This window comes from Ambystoma mexicanum, chromosome 11 (assembly GCF_040938575.1).
Source record: "Ambystoma mexicanum isolate Mex_15411 chromosome 11, UKY_AmexF1_1, whole genome shotgun sequence".
Classification (NCBI taxonomy): Eukaryota; Metazoa; Chordata; class Amphibia; order Caudata; family Ambystomatidae; genus Ambystoma; species Ambystoma mexicanum.
In genome coordinates this window covers 756,073,119-756,091,512 of record NC_090934.1, presented here as the reverse complement: position 1 = coordinate 756,091,512, position 18,394 = coordinate 756,073,119, and positions in this window count along the sequence as shown.

Genomic DNA, 18,394 nt, shown 5'->3' with positions numbered 1-18,394 from the left:
CACCTACGTCATAGCACTGAATATGTTCTTTGTGGATTGGTGTGGGAGTGTCCAGTGTGCATGTTTGCACGGGTGACCTGACCGTTGGCTAGGTCGTCACGGCATCTCTAACGATGTGTTGATTTAGTGTTGGATGGTTCAGTCGAGTTCATCCATGCCGCAGGTGTCGGCATGGGCAGGGCAGGCTGGTGGGCAGGCGGTTGGCACATCCGTATGTTCCTGTACCAGGGTATTTGGTCGTCTGGTAGATGGGCAAACTCCTCTCGTGGCGGGTGCCTGGGCCATGATCCTCTAGGCCAGGGGTGTAAGGGGATTGGTGGGAGCCTTTTGTTCCATTCTCCCACTTCAGTTGTTACCAGTAGAGTAGTGACATTGGAGGCCACAGTCAAATAGCTACAAAAACTGTCGGAAAATCTTGATAATAGAAGTAGTAGTAACAGTATTGTAGGCCTTCTGGAAGGAATTGAAAAAGATAATCTAATCCTATTCCTCAATACCTTGCTCCCAAAGCTCTTGGATCTTCCAGCGTTCATACAATTAAACATCCAAAGGGCACATCGGGTTGGCACAATTGATTCAAGACATAACTCTAACCTTTCTTCTAGAACTTTTATCTTTGAATTTCTAGACTAGACACATGTCCTGCTTATAATGAATAAGGAAAAACAAATGAAACAATTTGTATGAGAAGAGCAGAAAATGTACATATCTCAGGATGTATCTAATGCAACAGCTATCAGGAGAAAAGAACTTCTATCTTTCAGCCACGGCTTGAGGCAATTAAATACAAGATATGGCATTGTACAGCCATCTAACCTCAAGGTCACATTGAAAGGTCATACTGCCACCTTTGATAATCCAGTGGAATTAAGACGTTTTATTTAAATCCATAAAATTGAGGATATGGACACATCAAGACCAAACACTTAAACCAATCTCTTTGGATTAAATGCTTTTACATTACTGAGACTCCTGGCCGGAGTGGGGTGTGGTATGCACCTTTCTTCATTTGGCTCTCCACCCCTGTGTCAATACTGTCAACATGTTGGGGTGGCTGTTTCCTGTTAGCCACAATTTTTCCAGTTATGTCTCTTTACTATTACTTACTGAAGATACTCATGTTGACTCTGTTTGTCCACCCCCCCTTTTCCTCATGTGTTTTCCCTTGTGTGTTACTACTAAGCAGGAACATTTCTATGATTAGACAATCTTTAATTATTTTCCAAATGGCATAAATATTTTTAAAGCTTGAACTATCCGTTTTTGTATGCCTTTCTTATTCTAAAACATGCCACTTAACTTAACATCCTGGAATGTTAAAGTGCTACATAACCCTATCAAAAGACAAAAAGTCTTATCCCACTTTAATAGGACTAAACCTTCAATTGCATGCATTCAAGAAACCCACCTGTCATAAATTGAAGCTGCCAAACAAAAGTGCCTTTTTCGGTAGGCCAAGTCTTCTCCAGTGCTGCATATGGAGAAATAAAATGGTGTAATTACACATATTAATGAAGCTCTCAAATGAAAGGTTCTTGACACTGACTCAGATAACATGGGAAGTTGGGTGTTGGTTAAGATTTTGATTGAATCCATTCAATATTCTATTCTTAATGTTTATGACACTACCTCTCCTGATCCCTCATTTTAGCTACAATTAAGAAACTATATAATTCACTCCAATTCGCAGAATGTAATTGTTTGTGGAGATTGCAACAAGATAATAGATCCCTTCCTTGATAGGAAATCTAGTGTGTGTTTCACAAGCACCAGATCCCATAAAGATTTCTAAATTTTGCATCAATCAGAGGGGTGGGTGATATGCCATGCGTCAATGAGGTCGACCTCACCTCATTGATACATGGCGTATCACCCAACCTTCTGATTTAGAGTTCACCTTTCATTCTAATCCTCACAACTCCTTTTCTAGAATTGACTATATATTCCTTTCAAAATCCTTGTATAATGTACTCCTCAACTCACAAATTGAGTGGCTAGCATTATCAGATCTCGTTCCTGTCCATGTACAACTTGCAACTATAGAAAATAATCAAAAGTCAAATAAGTGGCGATTCAACGCATCCCTTTTAAAAGATGATTCATTCTTGCCCTTTATCACTAAGCAACACAGTCATTTTTTCTCTGAAAACAAGGCTCAAGATATGTCTTTGTTAATAATTGAGACTGCTACAAGGCAGTACTTAGAGGGCAAATCATCTCTTTTGTGACCAACAAAAGAAAACATTAAAACAAGAATCTCAGAATATTCTCAAACAATTCAAACTCTCGAATCCCAATTTGTATGCACTAATACTCCTTCTACCGCCAATTATGTAATTAAACTTCAATATAATAAAATTACCTCACAATACTCCTGCACTAATATTTTTAAATATAAGGTGAACATACATCAATTCTCAAATAAAACTAGCAAATCACTGGCATCATATCTTAAACTTAAAAAGGAAAAGGCTATGGTTGCTGTTATTAAAGATCAGATAGGAAATAGAAACTTCTCTGATAAAGAAATCCTTCAAGTCTTCTCTAAATTCTATCAAAAATGATATTCTTCGGAATCACAACCCAATAGTCCTCACAGTCATGACTTTCTGCAGCAAGTCCCTCACTCCACACATCCAAAAGTAAATCTTGATTCACTGAATATCCCTGTCACTCCCAGTGAAATTCATAAAGCCATAAAAGACCTAGAAACAGGTAAGGCCCCTGACCCAGATGGTTTCCCCATTGATTTCTATGCCCACTTCCATAACTTACTATTTCCTAAACTTAACAAACTCTTTTCCTATCTTAGCAAAACAGATAAAGCACAGGGAACCTTTTCACAAGCCATGTTGTTTTCCCTAAACCTGATAAAGATCCTGAACCTCTTCGAAACTATAGACCAAACTCCGTTATTAACACTGACTGCGAGATCTTCACCAAGATCTTGGCTAACAGACTCCTTCCGTTTTTACCCAATTTAATCAAAAATGATTAGGTATCATTTGTTAAAGGCAAACTTTCCTGGTCCAACATACAGCTATTCCTGAACAGACTCAAAATTATTCACAAAACCAAGGATCCCTGTGCAGCTGTTGCACTAGATACTGAAAAAGCATTTGACAGAGTGGAATGGACCTATATGTTTCAGGCCCTTAAGTGGCATGGTATAGGTACTCATTTTCTCTCCATGGTTAGGTTAAAGTGTTACATTCAAATCCTAAAACAGCTATTTTTATCAATGGACAAATGACTTCATATTTGCCCTTGCAAAGAGGCACTTGTCAAGGCTTCCCAGGGTCCCACTTCTTTTTATCCCGGTGATCGAACCCTTTCTTGAGGCAATTAGATAAGATAAGAAAATAGAAGGCATTAATGTGGGCGACGTATAAGTTAAAACAGCAGCATATGCTGATGATGAATTATTAGTCATGATGAACCCCAATACTAGTATGAAATACCTGCTAGACATCATTGTATGTTTTTCTCTAGCATCTGGTTATAAATTAAATGCTAACAAATCTGAAATGTTACCCCTAAATATACATTGTACCAGACATCATACCGAAACTTTTGTTATGAGATGGTGTCCAAAGCGTATAAAGTATTTGGGTATCCATATATCCTCCTCTGTTAAAAAACATTATCAAACAGAATACTACTGTCCTGCTATCAAGAGTAAAGGATCTTACAAATGAATGGTCCCCTCTTTACTTATCCTGGTGGGGTCGCATAGAATCTATTAAAATGATGATCTCCCCAATAATTTTAAATCTTCTCTACATGTTACTAATTCCCCTACCTTCTTCGTCTTTTAAACCCATAAACACGTTTGGCCCAATTCCTATGGGGGAACAAGCGGCATAGGGTATCTCTAGGCAAACTCAAAAAGCCCTGGGGTTATGGTGGAGTTGAGTTTCCAGATTTAAAAAAACATACAGTGGTTTCTCATTGAGAAAGCTATGGTTTTACCTCTAACCCTTTGTAGAGGAGGAGCCAAATGCCTCTCCCGGAAATCCCAGCCCAATTTTGCCTATTTGCTGGAAGCCAGAAATTACGACATGCTCAAGGCAGATAATGATACCTATACCGCAAAAGAGCTTCGAAACAAGGTATCCATTGAGAAGGCCCTATAAGATGTACCTGCAGAGAGATGACAGCATCTTAGGGTATATCCCTGAGGAAGTGTGAAGCAGTGAATGCAAGAGGTTGGAGACGTCACAAGAAATGATAGTGACGTACTGAGAAGGATGATCAGAGAAGAGAATGACCGTATGGAAACTGATTGCGAGTTAAATAATTGAGTGACAGTTTATGTGCGAAATGAAGATTGCACGTGCGAAGAACACTGAAGAAAACATAAGTCGCTTTATAACTATACAGATGCTGCAACGCAGACTAAGTAATCATGAAGGCTGGCTATACGTAGAGAATAGATTGCAGGCAGTGCTGCCAATATATATGTATATATATGTATAGAATCTGAATGTTCGAATTTGCAACTTTAAAAAGCCGGGACCCATGGAAGAGAAGGGCTGAAAGTATGGCGCAGCAGAAAAACTGCTGAAAATCATGGAAGGATCGAGAAAGCTGTCTGGCCCAGTGTCAAGGGTTGGGGCAGCCAAGAACTAGTTATCTATTCAAGGAGATACAAAGAACGTGAGAAACAAGGCAAGCTCCTGTTAAGGTGTGACATAACACTATGAGTGCCACGTTTTATTAATTAAATATAATTAAATGCATAGAAAGGAGCTCAAATGCAGTCTCCTGTCATGTGGGATGGATGGAAATAGAAAATGTGCTAGCTGCATCGAGACTTGAAGATAGGAATATGCTCACACTCCCTTCTATTCTCGGGAGCAGTGATACTTTGCAAGGCCGAGTTCAAAGACAATTCGAATGGCAGACTGCATGAGTGATGATGGATGGTGGGCTAATTGGGTGGGGAGGCAAGGTCAAGTCCACCCACCAGCACCTGGGCTGCCAGCTTATCTGCTGCTAGCTAGTCAAATTTTCCAGAAGGGTACAAGCGTGCCAACCAATTATAGAGGGCCACGTATTAAAGAGCCCTATAGGTTGAGAGCCAATGGTGGGTCGTGTATCTAACAAATATTGAGGATGACTTGCACAAGGGGTGGGCATAAATTGTCTACCTGATTATTGAGGCCCAATCACAATTCAATTCCCTACAGAAAGTATACCTAAATGTACCCCATAGACGTATCACAATCCTAAATAGGTTTTGTTAGTTTGCCACATAGTATGACATCACGGATGACGAATTTATACTATAAAAGTGTTATTTTTCATGTGATGCTTCGGGATTATGCTGTGAGACGTCTGTTGATGTCCGTTGTACTCCCTGTTTTAGACAATTGGCAATAAAACAGCTTTTGTTTGCCAACTTCCTGAGTCAGTCTGGTTATTGGTGTGAGAGTTATTCTGTACCCCCATCCATGTAATGACGCGCTTCCTCAATTTAAAAGGACCAAAAGGTTCACATGGTAGCATGTCGGATGGTTGCCGATCCATAGATTAAGTAGCACTCCAGAATTCTGGACGATCAAGCACTCTTTGCCATCTAGCTAGAAGATCGCAGGGTTTCCTGTGGCGAGCGGCCGGTATAGAATTCTTGTAAGAAAAATCGATAAAGGTGGGACTGGTACCTCTTTGGTGAAATCCGTCCTGGTTTCCAAAGGCGCTCCACGGACGGAACGCTAAAGTGGTCGATTGGAGAGGGGAGCCGATACCAAAGGCCTCGAGCAGAGAGAGCAAATGGTGAGTAGACTGAGGGGAATGGCAAACAGTGGGGATGGGATTGTGGTAGTTAGAAAAGTAACGGGGTTGATTATAAAAGTGTAAAAAAGAGCGTTTCTAAAGTAAGGGAAGAGCATTTTAAGAGATAAGGCCCAGGATCCTAACTCAAGGAGATTTAGAAGAACTTCTCTCACACCCCAGTCGGGGTAAACTAGGCTGTGCATAAACAGGTTTATGTTAGGAGATGAGTTAAGCTCTAGTCAGAATATATTTTAGGGGCAAAACAGAGAAAAGGAGTGCCATGGTGTAAATGTAAAAGAGTCCACTAGTCTGTCCATCTGTCTATGTGCTTGTTTAAAAAAAAGGTGTCGAAGAGCGACACAAATAAGTTGTGTAAAGTTGAAGTTAAGATAAAAAGTTATTTCCTATTTTAAGGACATTGTCGGCGCTGACCAAAAAGTAGGTTGTGGTTACTGAGAAACAGAGGTTTTGAGCTGCGAGTGGTGGAGCATGCTCATACTTATTGTTTTTATAAACTTATTTATGTAAATGCTGGTAAGTATTGACAGTCAATTGAGACTTGTCACAATGGGAGATATTACTTCACTGATACACCTGTGTAAAACGGTGGTCAGTCATAATATCGAAATTTTTCTTTTTTATTTATATATTTTTTTGGGGGTTTCGCGAGTAAAAAAAAGGCAAAAAAAAAAGAAAAAAAAGGGGGGTTGGAGGGAACCCCCCCATTTCGAATAAAAAACGTAGTTAAAAAGAAATTCAATTTTTCTTTTTACATTATTTTTTCGAAAAAATGACTTTCGACATTTTAGTATTCAATATTATTATTATGAACCGTGTAAAACGTTGCCAAAGCACATGCCTAATCTCAAACAGTAAGTGCGCAGTGGGTAAAGAAACAGCAGATACAATGTTCATGCCATGGCCGCAAGGGGATCACTGTCAAAAGCGGTATTGCAACACATGACCATATACTTGCACGCTAGGTACATGGGGAAATAAATGTAAAAGAGGTAAGCTATTTTACAGCTCTGGAAAATGTACCAAGTGGAGAGAGAAGATCCACCGCCTGAGGAGTGGATGCTTAATCAGTGCAGGGAGGAAGGTGTTGAGACTTCTGCTCCCTTTACCTCACCTGAAGTGTATGCTGAAAGTACAGAAGACATAGGATTGTATCCATTGAAGGAACTAAAAGCGGCGACAGGGTATAGTAATCTGATATATGAACCGCCTGCTTATAGCAGTGACGATAGTCCAGAAGAGACCAAAAGAAAGGAGGTGATCTTCAAGATCATGCAAAACATCTAGGAAAAAAGTGAGTGATTAAATATGACAACAGACATAGAATGGGAGATTAAGAGATGGAAGAGAGAGAAGGATAAAGCTGACAAGGTAATGCTCGTACAGAACAAATGGATGGGAGGACAGATATTGCTCAAGCTCGATGGGAAAAGTATCGAGGAAGTCAGGCAAAGGGAAGATCAAGACGAGCAGGACAAATAGACAGGGCATGAGAAAAAATATTGAAAGAGGATGAACATAAGAGAAAGAGTAGGCAGAGGCGAGAGCAGATGTATCAGGAAGAGCAGCAAAGGAAGGAAGAAAGGGCAGAGGAGCAAAGAAAGTATGTCAACAGGCAGAGAGCAATCGAAGAACGAGATGTCTACCCAGCTTAGTGGGAAAGATTATGAGAATACCTGATGAATTTTGTTCCAGGCCATAGATATCCATGGACGAAGAGGGGGGACAGATTATTCCCCTAGAGTTAAATGCAGCTATAGTACAAGGGGAAATGGCAAAGCTCAAAGGAACAGGTGATAAGGGCATGCCATGGAGACAGTGATTGCTATTGGTGAAGGGTGTAGACTGACTGATGCTACAGATGATGATATGTTTAGGGATGGTCCGATAGATTATGAAGTAATATTCAAGATGAGTATTATATATTGAATTAGAATAGAGAAAAGAGAGATCCCACAGCGAATGGCGATAGTGCGGCAGCGTCCAGCTTTTTTTGATGAAGACCTGTAGAAAGTGCCAAGCGCTTTATGGACTACAGGTTCCTATGACATAGGCCTAATGAAGGGGATAGGGGAGGTTAAGATAAAGTTGAAGCCAGGCGCAATTTTACCTCGAGCAATGCAGTACCCCATGTCTCGAGGCGGATTAAGGAATTTTTAAGACCATTTCAGCATTGATGGAACAAGGTATTATGGCACCGTCAGAATCATCATGCAATACCGCAGGGTATCCTATAAAGAAATCAAAGGGGTGGGGTTGTGGAGATTCATACAAGATATGAGACCGATTAATCAGATTGTAGAGGCAGAGTTTCCTTTAGTTCCTAATCCAGCGACCATACTTTGCAGTATCCCAGTAGAAGTGCAATAATTTACGGTGATTGACTTGAAAAATGCCTTTTTCTCAATCCCGTTGCACAAGGAGTCACAAGACTTGATTTGCTTTTCGTTCCACCAGACTCATCTGTAACATGAATGCGTGAACTATGAAGAATGCTACAATGACATCCCGGGCATAAAGGAAAATGTGCTAGCAGGGGGAGATTTTTTTTATTGATGGTTCTTTGAGAATTGATCAAACTAGTGGGGAAAGGCATTCTGGTGAAGCTGTAGCAAGATAAAGAGCAAATTGTGAATTTGAGGTTGTCGCAAGTGCAAGACTACCGTCTCATTTTTCAGCGCAAGCAGCAGAATTGGTGGTGTGTATTGTCGTGCTCAAAAATCATGCAGGGCAGGAAGTGACGGTGTACAGTGACTCCCCTATGTGATGTCAACTGTGCATGCAGGATTAGCACGTTGGAAAAGGAGGGACTACCTCTGAGCGGATGGCACTCCAGTGCAGCACGCAGTGTTATTGGACAGGCTTATTAAGGCACTACAAATCTTAGTAGCCATAGCGATAGTTAAATGCGCAGCACATACTGAGCGAACTGACTTTATTTCTCGCGGGAATGAAGCTGAGGATGTAGAGGCCAAAAGGGTTACATATTCACCAGATATTTCAAGTTTTGATCCTCCTGTTTTAAAAGAAAAAGTAGTAACGATTATGGTAGTGAATGAATGGTTCAATCATTTACTGAGAACGCAGTTGATGGAAATTCAGGGCAGTGCACCACAGGAAGAGCAAGAGTTGTGGAAATGAAGGGGGTGTTCTATATGGTGACAAAACATCACTGGGAAGCTGGTGATGCCAGTGGCATTGTTAAAGTAGCACTTGAGCAGCTGCACTACCCTGCGCATGTAACTAGGGAGAGCCTCGCCACAACTACTGTGGGGGACTGGTTCATACCAAACCTATTAGAACACGTTGCATTTTATGTAGTAAATTGTACCATATTTCAAAAGTTTACTGCTGGGCATACACTGCGAACGATTAGAGGAGTGATTAATTGACCAAATGGTCCTTTTCAGCATTTGCATATTGTCTATGTCGATATGCTGCAAGTATGTAGTGGATACAGGCACATGGTAGTGCTGGTGTGTCCCTTCTACAGGTGGATCGAAGCAGTTCCTTGTACACACACTGATGCCACTTGCCCATGCAAAGTTTTTAGTATGAGAAGTCTTTCCAAGATGGGGATTGTATGAGGTGCTGAGATCTGATAATGGGCCCCATTTTGTTAATGAAGTATTTAAACAGATTAGATTATTATTGAATATTAAGCACAAGTTTTCTTCTGCTTATCACCTGCAAATGAATGGGAAATGTGAGAGAATCAACGGTCTCCTTAAAGAGAGGATTGCAAAGCTTAAATTGACACTCAAGAAGGGTTGGCTAAACTGCCTACCCGTAGCCTTATATGCATTAAGAAATCAGCCTGGGTCAGACCACCACCTCACACCCCACGAGTTAGTGACAGGGAGGCGAATGAGAACGCCGTTGTCTCCTCCATCGAGGAATAGATGTGTGCCCAGAAGACTGCAGAAATGTTAGGAAATGAGTTATGTGTGTATTTGACATGTATAACCACTAGTATCTCTGTTATTTCAGATCAACTCAAGCGCCAGGGGGGTCGGTCTTAGAATACAGATGAAGACCATTAAGCAGCTGGAGTTTCTAGATTACTACCTGTACCTAGACTTTTTATTGGAGACTTCATACTAATTCAGAATTTCACCAGAAAGTGGCACGAACCACGATTTAGTGTACCTTACCTAGTGGAGTATGTTACTCCCTCAGCAGTGAAAGTCCAAGGAAAACGGGCTTGGATCCATTTGATTGACGTAAAGTTATATGCTGGCAAGGCCGACGCACCCCTAAAGATTGATCCAGAAGCAAGACAAGGAGAAGAAATTCAGCACGTGCAGACCCGATCGATGACAAGGAAGAAGGATGTTAAAGTTGCTGATTGAATAAATGCAAGTGTGCATTTCGACTGTGGCTCGCCCCGGACATTCTTTATAGATATTATAGCAAAAGTGCAAACTCAGTTCTTCAGCCGCAGAGATCTTTTGAAAAAAGAACTTTAGATAAATGTTGACAAATTGTAGATATGTTTGAGCAACGCCACCTGATAAGAGATTGGAAGAGTGAACAATACGCTGATTCTTTTCACACAATGCAATTGTTTGGTTGAATCTATGGTTTTGATAAATGACAATGCCCATAGGATCCTTATTTCTGTTTTCATATTTATTCTTAGAGCTTATCCTGCTCTTGTTGGGCATCGTGTCAACATACCTACTTTTCTGCATGATCCTAAAAATGGCCCTGCGATAAGGAGGCTACTTGTGGCGATAGTTGAACAGATCCTGCAGCTACCTAATTTACCAGAATTGCCTGATTAAAAAGGTTTTCTCCTTTCTTAAAGTAATATACAGGCACAATGAGGAATTTTGAAAATGGTATAGTTTTGGAAAGTGAGCAGGTCCAACGACTTTGAGAGAATCGTAAATGGTGGAGATAAATGTGTTGGTGTATAATATATGCATACTCAGTATTCATCCTTCACTTCCTGGCACAATTGTCTATTACTGAAAGACCAAGGCCATTTGTGTTTTTCTCACACCAGTAGCTCGTGTAGGGTTGCCTATTGCTAAAACCTTACCTATGGTTTCCCCTGTAGGAAGGACTACTACTGATATACTTCTTGAGTATTTTGCAAGCACTCACTTTGCGAAAAGGAGACACAAGAGAAGCACAAGGGAAGATGATAATGAATTAAACAATTATCTAGACAGCACAGCACACTTGGGTAATAACACATGGTATCAACACATGAAAAAGGTAGGAGAGAGAACATCTAAAGAGAGTTGCTTTGTTTGTGCTCTCATACCTTATGCTATGGGAACTTCTAAGATATTCATAGCTATTGAGATTGATATTTTATTTGTATCATGCTCATACACAAGTGTTTCAGAGCGTGACAAGGCAAGAGAGGGGAACACAAGGGGGAACAAAACAATGATCTTACCAGGCCCAGTGACATTGAGAATGTGCAAGTGCATGGGAGAGGGAAAAAGGGGAAAGTGCATGGGAGAGGGGGAGAAGTGGAAAGTGCTGATCTAATCAATAAGAATAAATAAAAAAAGGCAACAAACATTGGTAATTCAGCCAGCAAGTGGCAAGTGCTAGGTTTAAGGCAACAGACAGGGTGTGTCTGATAAGTGCAGAAAAAAAGAGGGGGACTGCAAGGTTACAGATACAGACCCCAGTGCAAGGGATTGCCAGGAGGCAGTGAGGGTGAGTGGCAGGGTGAGCAGGTACCTGGGGCCGAAAGTCAGAGAGTAACCAAGTGCACGATGCCGAGACAGACAGATCAGCAGGGGAGAGGAGGAGCGAAGGCAGAAGCAAAGAGGAAGGTCTTGAGGTGCTTCCAGAACCGCAGTTTGTTCTCCTGAAGTTTCAGAGTGGCAGGGAGGCTGTTCCAGGGGAGGCCTCAGCCGAAGACAGAGATCTAACCCCAGCTTGTTCCTTTGAAAACCACTCACCCTGAGGGAGTTAGAGGTGGAGGAGCGAAGATCTTGGGAGGGAAGGTATTTATGGAGGGACAGATGAAGGTATTTTGGACCCAGGCACCAGAAAGCCTTGTGGACAATGCAAAAGGTCTTGAATGTAATCCATCCTTGCAGCCACTGCAAGCCAGTGAAGAGATTTCAGGGCTGGAGAGATACGATCTCAGGGCTTGAGGCCAAGGACAAGTCTCGCAGTCCTGATCTGGGTAAGTTGCAATGGGCGGAGCGAAGAATCAGGTAGATTTAGAAAGAGGCCGTTGCAATAATCCAACCTAGAGAGAACCAGTGCTCGAGAGACAGTTAGCTTCAAGGGGAAGGAGAGGAAGGGCAGAATACCTCTGAGGAGGTGCAGTAGGAAGTTTGACTTTTTAGAGACATCAGAGATGTGGGCAGAGAAGGGAAAGCGTGGAGTCAAAGATGACCCCGAGGTGGGGATAGGAGGAGGGCCAAGGGAGGCCGGCCAGAGAGTGACAGGAAAGGAGGGTGAAGTGTGCCGATGAGGAGGATCTCCATCTTGCAGGTGTTCAGGCATAGATCGTTGGTGGCACACCAATCCCGAATGGCATATAGGTAATCATAGATGAGAGAAGGAGAAGAGGTGGCCAAGGGAAGCCTGAAAATAGGTTGAGTCTCATCAGCATAGAACGGAAAAGTGGAGCATAAAATGGCAATGCGGTGGGCAAGAGTTGCCAGGTATTGATTGAATAGCCAGGGTGAGAGGGTGGACCCCTGGGGAACACCACTGGTATAAAGGGAGATAGATGAAAGGAAGGAGCCAAGTTGGACCTTAGAGGGTTGATCAGAGAGGAAGGAAGTCAGCCAGGCCAGAGCCTGATCGGTGATACCCAAGTTGTCATGGAGACGGTTGAGCAGGATGGTATGGTTGACTGTGTAGAAGGCAGAAGAGAGATCGAGTAGGATGAGGACAGAGGGGATGTTAGAGTCAAGGTTGGAGAGAAGATCTAAAGAAGAGCTATAGAAGTAGCAGTCCAGAAAGCTCACTCCCAGACGAGATGTCAGTTCCAGGGTCGAACAGCATCCTTGGTATGGGTGACTGAGAAGACGTCTCCAAGAGTTGATGACTATGTACAAGATTTAAAGACAAGAGAGAAATCAGAGACAAGGAATCAAGTGACAAGATATCATATATCTGCAATGACTGGAGCTGGAATCAGAAGAGAACAAAATGCTCAACTGTCAAGGAAAGAACCCTGAAGAAGTGCGAAGATGAAAAGAGAGAGGTCAGCTGCAAATCAAGGGAACAGTGCTGACTCCGGAAGGATGGGCTGAGAGACTGATTGTATGTAACACATTAGCACTAACAGGATATTATGAACCAGTAATGGATACTTTAGAGAATGAATGCAAGCACCATTGGCCGAAAATTGTGAAATTGATGACGTGGGTCGATGATAAAGGAGGACCCTTGCAGATAGTACCTCTAGCTATTGCATCCCTGTGTTTCAGAAACAATGGCATGAGAAAAGTTGGAATGAATCAGCAATGTGGTCGAATTTTCGATGTACCAAGAATGAAGGGTGGAACTGTAGTGTTAATGGACCACTACTGGGTTTGTGGATCCAGAGCTTATATGAAGTTGCCCAGAGATTGGGGAGGGCTGTATTCCATAGTACCTATTCATGTTCCAGCATTGGTGATTCCGAAGAGTGACCTCAACATTGGAGAGTTTCCAAAGACAGATGCTCACGTGAGGAAAAGGAGATCATTTGGATTTCTCAATTGAACAAAAAGGTCCATAGAAACCTGTGATTCTATTCCATAGTAACACAGGTTGTTCAGTCAGACTGTTGCAGTATTCACAAATATCTTTATGCCAGGGATCCAGATGATGGCGATTGCAAAGTGGTTGCAAATCACTCACTGGGAGCTACTGCAGATGATCAACATTACTATATAGGGATTCAACACAATCAAGGAAGAAATAAGAACCTTAAGACTGATGACTCTCCAGAATAGGTAAGTCCTGGACATGATTACAGCAATGGATGGAGGTGTTTGTGCCAAATCGGGAAATCATGTTGCACATTCATACCTTCTCACGATGATGAGAATGGGACTTTGACAGAGTCCATAACGTTGCTAATGAATTTGCACATCAAGATGCAAGATGAGACAGAAGATATTGCAGATGACAGCTGGTTTGCATCGATCTTCTCATGGGTTCCACAATGGATGGCAAATATTATCAAGTTTCTTGGAGCACTACTGGTGATGATCATGTTTGGATTCTGTGTGATCAAGATAATAATCGCACAGTGTAAGAAGACAGTGAAGAAATCAGTAGGAATGAAGGTCGATGTTGAGTCTGGGTTAGGACCTAAAGAGCTGGCAGATGAAGAAATCAGAAAATATATAGAAGCAAGTATTCTAGCACCTGAGGGAACAAAGTTCCTGGATCCGAAAAACCACAAGAAGTATGTGGGACGATGGATCTACTGCAGCCCGAATGGACAATGTAGCCACATGACCTGGAGTCTTGATGACCATGTAAAGTCAGCAGGATCTCTGAAAGGAGTAATGAAGATATTGGCTCCAAGAAGCACTTTTTCAAAAGAGGATGTCTAGATGTGAAGACTGATGAGAGAGAGGTCGATGAATCAACCAAAGGGGGAGTTTAGAGGAGGAGCCAAATGCCTTTACCAGAAATCCCACCCCTATTTTGCCTATATGCTGGAAGCCGGAAATTGCAAAATGCACAATGCCGATAATAATACCTATACCACGAAAAATCTTCAAAACAAGGTATCCATTGAGAAGGCCCTATGAGATGTACCCACAGAGAGATGACAGCCCCCTAGGGGTGGTCTCTAAAGAAGTGTGAAGCAGTGAATGCTAGACATTGGTGATGTCACAAGAAATGAGAATGACGCACTGAGAAGGATGATCAGAGAATGCATAGACCGTAAGGAAACTGATGGCAATATAAAGAATTGAGTTACAGTTTATGTGCGAAATGAAGATTGCACGTGCAAAGAACACTGAAGAAAATATAAGTCGCTTTATAACTTTACAGATGCTGCAACGCAAATAGACTAAGTAATCATGAAGGCTGGCTATATGTAGGGAATAGACTGCAGGCGGTACCACCAATATATATATATAATATAGCTTTTTTTTGTTTTTTTTTGTTTAATACATTAAACTTACTTTTACAACCTCTTCCTCGTGTGAGCTGCGCATTATATTTGATTGGATCCTGCCATACGATCCGCGGAGAGTGCGGTCTCTCCCTTTTCCTCTTTTTTTTATTGATATATATATATATATATTTATATATATATATATACATATATATATATACATATATATAGAATCTGGATGTTCAATGTCACAACTTTAGTAAGCGAGAACCCGTGGAAGAGAAGGGCTGAAAGTATGGCACAGCAGAAAATCATAGAAGGATCGAGAAGGCTGTCTGACCCAGTGTCAAGGGTTGAGGCAGCCAAGGACTGATTATCTATTCAAGGAGATACAAAGAACATGAGAAACAAGGCAAGTTCCTGTTAAAGTGTGACAGAAACACTATGAGTGCCAGGTTTTATTCATTTAATATCATTAATGCGAATAAAGGAGTTCAAACGCGGTCTCCTGTCATGTGGGATAGATGGAAAAAGAAAATGGGCAAGCGGCATCGAGACTTGTAGATAAGAACATGCTCACATTCCCTTCTATTCTCAGGAGCAGTGATACTTTGCAAGGCCGAATTCAAAGGCAATTTGAATGGCAGACGGCATGAGTGATGATGGATGGTGGGCTAATTGGATGTGGAGGCATGGTCAAGTCCACCCACCAGCACCTGGGGTACCAGCTTACGTGCAGCTAGCAAGTCGAATATTCCAGAAGGGTACAAGTGTGCCAACCGATTATAGAAGGCCATGTATTAAAGAACCCTATAGTTTGAGAGCCAATGGTATGTTGTGTATCTAACAAATATTGAGGATAACTTGCACAAGGGTTGGGCATAAATTGTCACCTGATTATAGAGACCCAATCACAATCCAATCCCCTACAGAAAGTATACCTAGATGTTCCTGTAGACCTATCACAAGCCTAAATATGTTTTCTTAGTTTTCCACGTACTATGACATCACGGATGAAAAATATTTACTATAAAAGTGTTATTTTTCATGTGATGCTTCGATATTATGCTGTGAGATGTCTGTTGATGTCCATTGTACTCCCTGTTTTAGATAATGGACAATAAAACAGCTTTTGTTTGCCAACTTCCTGAGTCAGTCTGGTTATTGATGTGAGAGTTATTCTGCACCCCCATCCATGTAATGACACACTTCCTCATTTAAAAAGGACCACATGGTTCACCTTGCTGATTGCCATGCCATCATGGGCAGAAATAGATTCATCAAGAATACAAGTATAACCTTATCTTCCCAGTATCTTAGAACTTATTTATTCCCTTCTATTGTAAAATCATCTCAATTCATCTCACGATACCTTTGGTTCAATACACTAATATGAGGGAATAGAAGATACATTTTTTGAAAAACCATGGCTTTCTAAGGGCATTAAATATGTTAACCAGTTACTTTTACTGGGAGCGCCAGTGACCATTAATCAATTTGCTAGGAAATTTGATGTTCCGACTTCCTTTATGCATCAATATATCACTAGTATCAATGTGGCAATGGAAAACTATGATTCATGTATCCACAAGTCTAATTCTCCTAATAGGGAGAGACCACAACATAAGCATAATTTCAGTTTCCGTGCTTCCATGTTTTGTACAAAGCCCCTTCGGAATCCAGGTGGAATTCGCAGATTGCATGGCAGCAAGAATGCTCTTTATTGGATAATGAATTAGTTTGGCCCCAGTATGGAACGATATCTCCAAGGTTACTACATCTGCCATCTTACTTCAAACCTTATATTTTTGCCATCACACAGTTTTTATTACTCCCATACCACTTTTTAAGTATAAGGTTGCACAAAATGACAGAAGCTGGGGTTGTTTACATGCTCAAGGATGATTCATGCATATGTTTATAGATTGTCAACATGTCAAACCGTATTGGGAAAGTGTGTGGAATACTACCAAGTCAATTTTTTATATACAACAAAACTTTGATTTTAAATTTCTTTTATTAGGCAGTGCACAGCTACACAATGTATTGGAAAAGAATGCATGCTATATATTTGATCTTCTTAGCCTAGTAGCCATTCAAGCCGCAACATCCTATTGGAAAAATCGTAATCACATTCCTTATAAACAATGGTGGAACTCCATATGTAATATTCACAGGTTGGAAAGATGTAATGCCTCCTCCTCTTATACGTTGCTTAAAAATGAACTGAAATGGCAATTGTTTATTACATTTTTACCCAATGAAATCTTATTAATAGTTAAGTACACGTCTATCTATATTTCTCCTGCTCATCTCCTTCACCCCCACACCCTTCGCCACCTTCTGTAGGAATGTGTTTATCCTTCTCTGTATTTCTGTCACCGTCTGTCTAGTTATGTCTTATCCTTAAAATTGTTTGCATTTTTCCGGGACCAATTCCATTAATATACAAGGCCATAATCAGACTTAATTATAGCTTTTAGGTTGTAAGACTCTTACTAGCACAATTGGGTTTAAAACAATTGTGTATGTTTTCTATGCCTTGTATTCGACCCTGTTCTAATAAGGCATTTCAAACAAAAAAAAGAGATATGTGTGGTTAGCATACAAGGCACACCTTCAGAAAAGGGTTTTGAAGCACTCCGTCTGTGTGTTTTCTCTGGATGCCAACTCCATTTTTGTTCGTTTATTACTTCAGTGTTCATTGTTGTTTGTGCATTATATTGCTTTGCGGAGGTTCCTGGAGTTTGATCCCTCAAACCAAAAATATTCATACGGCAGTTGAGGGTACTATACCCAACTGGTGCCCTAGGCTACTCATAGTCCTAATACTAAGGAACAGTTCATTAGAGGGCTAAACCATTCCGTGGGTTTCCATGCTTGGGTCTCCCTTTTGCGGCACCTTTTCCCCTTTCTACTACAGGTTCCCCAAACCACATGGGCCAGAAAGTGGGAGTATGCATTAACGTGTCAACACACCAAGGGATTCGACCTGGAGTTTCATGTCAAAGAACTAAGGGTTTAGGTGGACTCTGAGCGGACCTCATGTAAGAGTATCTAGACACTTGGTGAGGGGCTGTTGAGGTCTGTGAAGGCATGCCGTGCCTTTCGCACATTTTATTAGCCCCAGTCAGTGCCTAATTTGTAAAAGAAACTCAACACAACATAACAGAAAAGGCTTAATATGCTGGTTATATCTTGAAAGAAGATAAATGTTTAAGTGCTTCTTCAAAGAAATCATCATCGTTAACATTTTGCTCTCATTCTAGAGGTGGCAAGTGGAACATGTTGACCATAGAAAAAATTGCAAACGTGCTATCCTCTTATGGTAAATTGATGGATTTACACTGGCAACATCCTTACTGAACTGATAAACCTACTAGCCAAACACTGCCGCAAGATCTTGTATAGGGAGGAACTCTTGACAGGCACGCCTTTTTGTTAGTTTCGTTTTCCCCGGCCTTGCCCCTGTCTTGATGCTACCGGATGGTGATTGTCCTGTTGTTGTCAACCCGTCCTGCTTTTAGTGCTGCTAATTAATAC